This window comes from Passer montanus, unplaced genomic scaffold (genome assembly GCF_014805655.1).
Source record: "Passer montanus isolate IOZ18808 unplaced genomic scaffold, ASM1480565v1 scaffold48, whole genome shotgun sequence".
NCBI lineage: Eukaryota > Metazoa > Chordata > Aves > Passeriformes > Passeridae > Passer > Passer montanus.
This window is the reverse complement of record NW_024369707.1, coordinates 108,839-115,861: the sequence shown is the minus strand read 5'-3', so window position 1 is coordinate 115,861 and position 7,023 is coordinate 108,839. Positions and strand designations below refer to the sequence as shown.

General features: G+C 37.9%; 1 protein-coding gene across 5 annotated transcripts in view; it reads right to left on the bottom strand.

The window, feature by feature from the left end:
• Positions 1-4,764: 4,764 nt before the first annotated feature.
• The window catches only part of OPA1 (OPA1 mitochondrial dynamin like GTPase), a 50,148-nt gene continuing 47,889 nt past the window's right edge, over positions 4,765-7,023 (bottom strand). For 4 of the 5 annotated variants that reach the window (XM_039722290.1, XM_039722293.1, XM_039722292.1 and 1 more), the window contains one exon: positions 4,765-6,680. The gene's annotated coding sequence lies outside the window, so the exon portion shown is untranslated. The remainder of the gene's footprint in view (positions 6,681-7,023) is intronic. The other variant, XM_039722291.1, reaches the window with a different exon arrangement.

The following is a 7,023-nucleotide window of genomic DNA, read 5'->3' as shown; positions in this document are numbered from 1 at the left end:
TTTAGCAAGGAATCCAGGAAGTGGGGCAGAAAAGCTTTTATCCATTTGGATAAAAAATTTAGTCCATAATTAGTCCCAAATTACAAAATAGTTTGCACATGCAAATAACTTTCAGTTTAGGTGGGTTTGAGATTACAGCTGTTAGATGAACTCTTCATCCCCCTGAGATATACAAACACAACACAGGAACCACAAAGGAAGCATGAGCAGAGTTTGTTCTGGGGATGCCACAAATCTGTGCAGGATGTGGATGTTTGCTTTTCAAGCTTAATACTACTTACTCCATAACACATCATTATTATATATAACTGTATGCAGAAAATATGTTAATATGCATAAGCATCAATGTGATAGGTAACATCCCTTATGCTTGCACTTTCAAGCTACAGTCTACCAACAGAAAATCATTAGTATCTACATTTTTTAAGGCAACATGGGGTATGACCATCCTCATTCATCCCCTTTGTGCCTGTGGCTTTGGTATCAACTCTGAGGCCTGATGTTCTTACAGATTTGTCCCAATGTCTGTTTTGGCTTGTGGAGCCTTTAGGAAGGATACTGCACCACAAAGTGATGGGCTCAAATGATAAAAGGCCTTTCACCAGCTTTGTGAGGCAGAGGGAAACTTGAACTGGACACTTCAGGCATGGCAAACTTACTGTGTACAGTGAACACTTGGAGAGAGCACTGTTTTTGCAGGGCCAGAAGCTGTACTGCAATGATCCTTGTGGGTCCCTTCCAACTCAGCAGAGACTATGATTCTATAACTTGTGCTCTGTTCGAGACCTTTGGAATCCATTACTCAGGAGGTATGAACAGTCCTCCAAACCTCACGGCACCAACAGTGCAGAGGGCAAATCTATGACTCTGCAGGACAGCTGTAGTGGTATTCACACCTCATGTTTTGCTACTGGTCACATTCCTCTGGTCTTCTTTCTACAAAATATCTTCAAGGATGCGGAGCTCAGACAACTCTGGTGTAAAAAGTGTCATTGCTCCCAAGATTCAGTCCTGGCATGCAGGAAAGCTTTGCCTTCCTTACCATCAAAGACATGATCCAAGATCAATCCCTAAAATAAATCTGACTCTCTTCAAGTAGTGCTGTGCTAATTTCAGACATCAGTCTGAAATACTCCTTTAAAAGCCACTGGTGTTTGGTGTGTGCTGTAGTCAGCTTTTGCCTCAGCCTCACCTCCTGCCCAAATGAAACACATAACACTGGGCTGTTCAAAGGTCATTCTTTGTTTGCTTCTTGACTGCTCTTAAGACAGATGTTCCAAGGCACGACAGAGGATATAAACACGTGCATACTGGGGGGAAAAAAAAGGTGTCCAGGTGTTTAAGCAATGCCAAATGTGAAAGAATTCCAATTCATTGCCTTCTCCTTTAATCTGGCAACTCCAAGGGACCAAGCGTGTCAAGGCTTGTACCCAGAGCACTTTCCGCTCGGGTGAGTTCAGACAAGGTCTGCATTAACTCCCCAACCTGCGAGAAAATTATTTGAAACAAAAGGTTCAGATATGTCCTTTTCCCTCCAACAAGCCTGGAAACAAATGGTACAGGAACAAGGTCAGAAAGGAATCATCCGCCTACCATACCACTGAATTCATTTACCTACCTCAGAGCCCATTCAAGGAGAGGGGTGGGATGGGGAACAAGGAATGATATAAAGCGGAATGAAGCTCTGGGGTCGCTCGCTACATTACAAGATTTGACAGGCCTTTGCCAGCCTTCAGCTTCTTTGTGTCTTTCACATAATAGAGAAACACAAACTGAGCAGCCTGTGATCTGGGGGTTGCACTATTAGACAGAGCAAACCCTTTGCAAATGCTAATAGTATTGTAGCATCCTGTCAGGCAGCAACACAAAAAAGGATGTTGATTTTCACATGAACCAGAACAGACTCATTGTAAAAAAGGCTGCAATGAATGTTCCATCTCTAAACATCAAAAGCTACAGGCAATTGGCTTGTGGACATGAGGCAAACACTGCTTCCAATGTTCCTAAATATATGGGGCATACTGTTACCTTCATACTTATTTCATGAGGCTGGCACAGAGAGGGCATTTGCTTGAAACAGAAATGAAAATGGTTTTCAGTTATGATTTCTGTAGTGAAATAATATCTAAATCTAAAGAGGCTTTTGTGCAATTTACTGTTTTCCAGCAGTCTGTAAGAGATGATCCTTTATGAAACATGAACGTGAAGATTCGGTCCAAGGCAAAGCTTCTGTCACTTCCAAATTGTAAGGTTGGTAGTAATAGAACACAAACATGTTTGTCCTTTGCAGTTCTAAGGATGTGGCAGCTGCAAGTCCTGTCCAGTAATGCTCACTTAGTTAGTCAGGTGTTTCCTGAAAAGGTCTCTAAAATGGATGTAACACTCAGGTTTCTATTCTAAAACTTATTACAGAAGACCCTTTTAATTAAAACTTCACATCTTCCCCTATATTAGTAATGGTGTAAGGCAAGGTGTTATTGCACCATACTGACTAACCTTCAAAAAGTTTGTCGCTGTCCTTTGGGTGAAAAACCTGAACAAAGCTCACTTTGCTGCTTGTCACTACCAAGGATAGTTTAGAAAGCTGTTTTAAAGTCATATTGGGAAACTACCACTGCTCTGGAAGTCCTCTTGGAGCCTACAGACTTCCAAGAGCAGCAAATAAACAGTTTTCTATCAGTGCTCTGCAACACAAACACACAAGCATTTGCAGCTATGTGCAATGAACTACGTTTCAGCAGATAGGACTAGAAATATTTCTGGAACTGGCACTGGAACAGCACCTAAAGCCAGTCCCAAGAAACTTGAGTCAATTTCAGAAATGTTTCTAGAACAATTTGTGAGGTTGGCTCTACGACTGTCTCACCAGTACTTTCAGAACTACTTCCTCAATCACTACTAGTCAAAACTAAAATAATGTCTCTGTCTTTCAGCACTTCTTACAGAAAAACAGCCTGGATAATTTCACCTCCTGATGTGCCGAAGCACTGAGGTGATGGCAGATACAAGCAAGATTTGTATACACAGAACTATGCATGGGTTTTCCATACCAGCACCACAGTATACACAACCATTACAATCTCTGTACCATTTCAGCTTCTTCCCATCCTTTCTATATAGAATTTATACTAAAAAATTCCTGGAAACAGCTATATGCTGTTAAAGCTCTGTGATAGCAGCCACCTAGAACTCATAGCACGTGTGACACTACAGCTTTAGGAGTTATCCTAACCTACCTATCTTGCAAGGGTTTTATAATGCATTTAATTTATCCTACTGAATAAAAACTAGCAAGTGATTGATCATGGTCTATAAAGATTACTGCAAGGGAAGATGGATCAGTGGACTAATTAAAAAATAGAACATGATCCAAGAACTTTAGACTGACATTTAAAAAGGTTCCTTGGATATGGTAATTCACCAAGATGGTAAGTTTCTTCAGACAGCCATTAATGTTAAGTTCTTGTGAGGGTATTCTCAGAATCTGAGTAAACTTTACCACTGTACATCCCATCTGTGCAAGGAAGCATTGCTGGAAGACTTCCCTAAAGCACCTCAGGACCCAGAAACACATTCCAAACAGTCAAAAAAAATCTCATGCTGCAACTCTGCAAGAACACAGAGGTATCTACAGACAGTTCATACAGCAGTATCTCCCCTGACACATCCCACAGAGCTCTCCAGTACCAAATCCCACTGAGAACAAAGAGCTCTAGCTGACTCAAGGAGTCCTGGGTCAGGTTTAGAAATCTCCCTATTTCTACATTTCAAATTATGAAATTTCTTGCATCTTTTTAAATACAATTGCTAAGAATTACTAAGCTACGTTAAGATACATGAAAATTCACTAAAACTTTAGCCTTGGAACTACATCATAACTCAGTTTATGTTCAAAAATATTCTCTGCAAAGAACCAGATTCATGTGGCTTTGATAGTGAAAGAGCACACACCAGTGCATGTGAAATAACTAAGAATTTCATTGATGTATTCACCCTCTATGTTTGCTTTTTACACTTCTAAACATTTCCAAAATATTATATTTCTCTGATAGTCTGATAATTTAGGATGAGGTTACTTGTAGCCACTGAGGGGTAATTCCTGATATTTGAAAAGACATTATTTGTATCTTTTTTTTACGAAAAAGTGTCAGAATACCTCTTGGCCATTAGTATTTAAACCGTGGCTCATAAATGGTTCATTTGATTAAAAAAAAAAAAAAGAAATAGCTTAGCATATCTACATAATAGTAATGAACATGCTTTGGAAATGAAATATCCATTTATGGAACAACAACAATATTTACATTTGGTAATTCTCCTCCTTAAACTCAGAAAGATACAGACATTTCAGATTAGTCACTGCTCCTTAAAATGAACTGCTGTTTCCAGAATCTGAAGGTAGCCTACGAAATACAGAAAAATATCATGAACTTGTGCAAACCAGTTTGAAATAACATACCCTTCAGAGCCACATGAATTTCAGGCAGTTTAAATAATTGTGTTTTCTGTAAAGTATTTTCTCAATACTGTTGTAATATTCAGCAAATCCTTATCATGCTGCTTGATATAAGATCTTTGTCTAAATGTATTACATAAATGGTACAATTATATAATAAAGATAAAAGTAGGTACAGTACCTGCTGACCTGGTGCTGACCCAGCTCTTCTCAACCAGACATTTTGATATCACTAACACATATTGATATCATTAATGTACCCTTGTTCACAACTTAACAAACGAGAAAAAGAAGGTCAAAGCGACTTCTTAGTTAGGTGCAATAACACCGTGTTCAAAACCCACATTTTATTATTCCTTCAGTTACATTTTTATTCAATAAATACCTAGTTTCCATGGACTACATCATGCTAAGTCTTAGATGAGCAGCACAGAGAAGTTGGAACTAAACCCATAGGAACATCACACTAAAAGAAATGAATGTTGGGCCACTGGATGCAATATTTTGCAACATTTACATTACACAGAAGTTTCAAACAGTGATCTCTAGGTAAATGCAAAAGTTTTTGTTTGTTTCTTTGTTTGGTTTTTTTTACAAAGTACAGACTTCTTTCACTTGCTATACACAAAGGTGTCTGCCTTCAAAGTTAGGCAAACTTACATTTCTGAAGTTATCTTCAGAGGATGGTCATGACAAAAGCCATTTTTTCATTTTTCGGTTCTTAAACACTCATTTTCAGGAATTAATTTTAAACAGAAAATCTCCAAACATTCAGTTAGATCACCCTTTCAACATAATTTTAAGCTTTATGTTAGGTTTTTTGTCCACATGGCTGAATCTTTTATGTCCAAACATTTGGGGAACATCTTTCCAAACTTTGTATTGTTTCCTCTCAGAGCAAACCAAAAGAATATCTGTTGGAAAACATTCAGATTCCTCTCTTTTAATTTCTACATATCAAAATCAATTGCCTTTTCCAAAGGGCAAATAAATCCAGGTCAGTTTTTCAATGTACATAATCAGACAACTGCAACACAAACTGTTTCAGGCCGAACACCTTCTTCCACACAAGTATTCAGAAGTGTATCCAGATCATTCGTGGCAAAGTGTGGGCAGAGAAATGTGGTGGTGATTAACCACCAGGCACCTATGATAGAGAGCTTATATCATGCTTAAATTTGTCTGAAGTAACATTTCTATGGCAAAACAGAAAGGCAGTTTTCAGTGCCTTACTAATTTTACTGAATGACAGACATCAAGTGGGTGTGGAAGGACCTTGTGCATAACATTCTTAGATAAGTGATTTTGGTCTTACAGTAGCTATTAGTAAAAATTAAATTAATAACATTTTTCCTTTTTCTTTTAGTTAGGAAGTTGGAGAAGTTGGAATTGTACATTCTTTTTACATTTCACACCTATTCCATCAGGTTACTCTGTACCTAAGGTGAAGGGAGGAGTTAACAAGGAAATCTGAGTCTGTGCAATCCCAGAAATGAAATGTAATCGGCTGACATTCAAGAGTAACAACATATATAAGGAAAGAACAGGTAAAAGGACCAGCTGCTGACATTATTTCCTGAGCCTAAACCTTTTAAGGTGTCATTGAATAGCAGTCTGTGCTTTCAGGTGAAAGAACTACAAGAATTGCTTGGCTGACATCTCTCAATAGTTCAGGAGTTTAACAAAATCCACCACTTCCTCTCAGGATGTCAATACAATGCTTTTCAATCTGTACCACAGTGATCAGCAAATGCTTCAGCACAGAGCATAACAGATACAAATGGCATTACTTAGAAGGGCATTTTGATGTACATACAAATACCAAAATGCTATGTCAAACTCCCAGCATCATCTGCAGGCAAGAAAATGACAGCAGATAAAATAATTTTATGAATCTGATCCAGCTCTACCATACAAGACACACACTAAAAATAACAAGCTTATTTTCCCCTTTCAGGAAAAAAAACCACTTAAATGTACAACTTCAGCAAGCTCCCAAGTGATCTCATTAATACACAAATCAGATTCTTCTGTAGCTTCAAAAATTAAATGAGCAGGTGGATTTTAACTGAACTTCTCAATCCCATGGGACATTATTTTCTTTCTCCTTCAACATTTCAGGATGCTCCCCAAAAGACAGGAAAGAGAATGGGACACAAAAGCCATTTCAATTCAGTCTTTGTGCAAGTTATCCTGGAGAAGATCGCATTCTTGCGTAAAGCTGCTGTTGAAACAGAATGACAATTATTTTAAAATATGTACAAATGTATGACAGCACTTGAGCTTGTGGATTTGAGAATTAATAGAAATGAGATTTGGAAATTACCTGCACGCAAATATTTTTGCTAACAATATACAGTGTCTTTAAGGAAAACAAAAGAACCAAAATGCTTCCATAGAAAAGTGTTCCATTAATTTTGATTCCAGCTAGTTATGCTTTCTTCTCGTAATACAAATAAAAAAATATTGAACTGAAAGTAATCAAGTAGCCTACAGTGATTCACAATACTTAAGTAACTGGTCAGTAATTGTATTTTTACTAAGTTTCATATCTGCTTGTAGTGTAA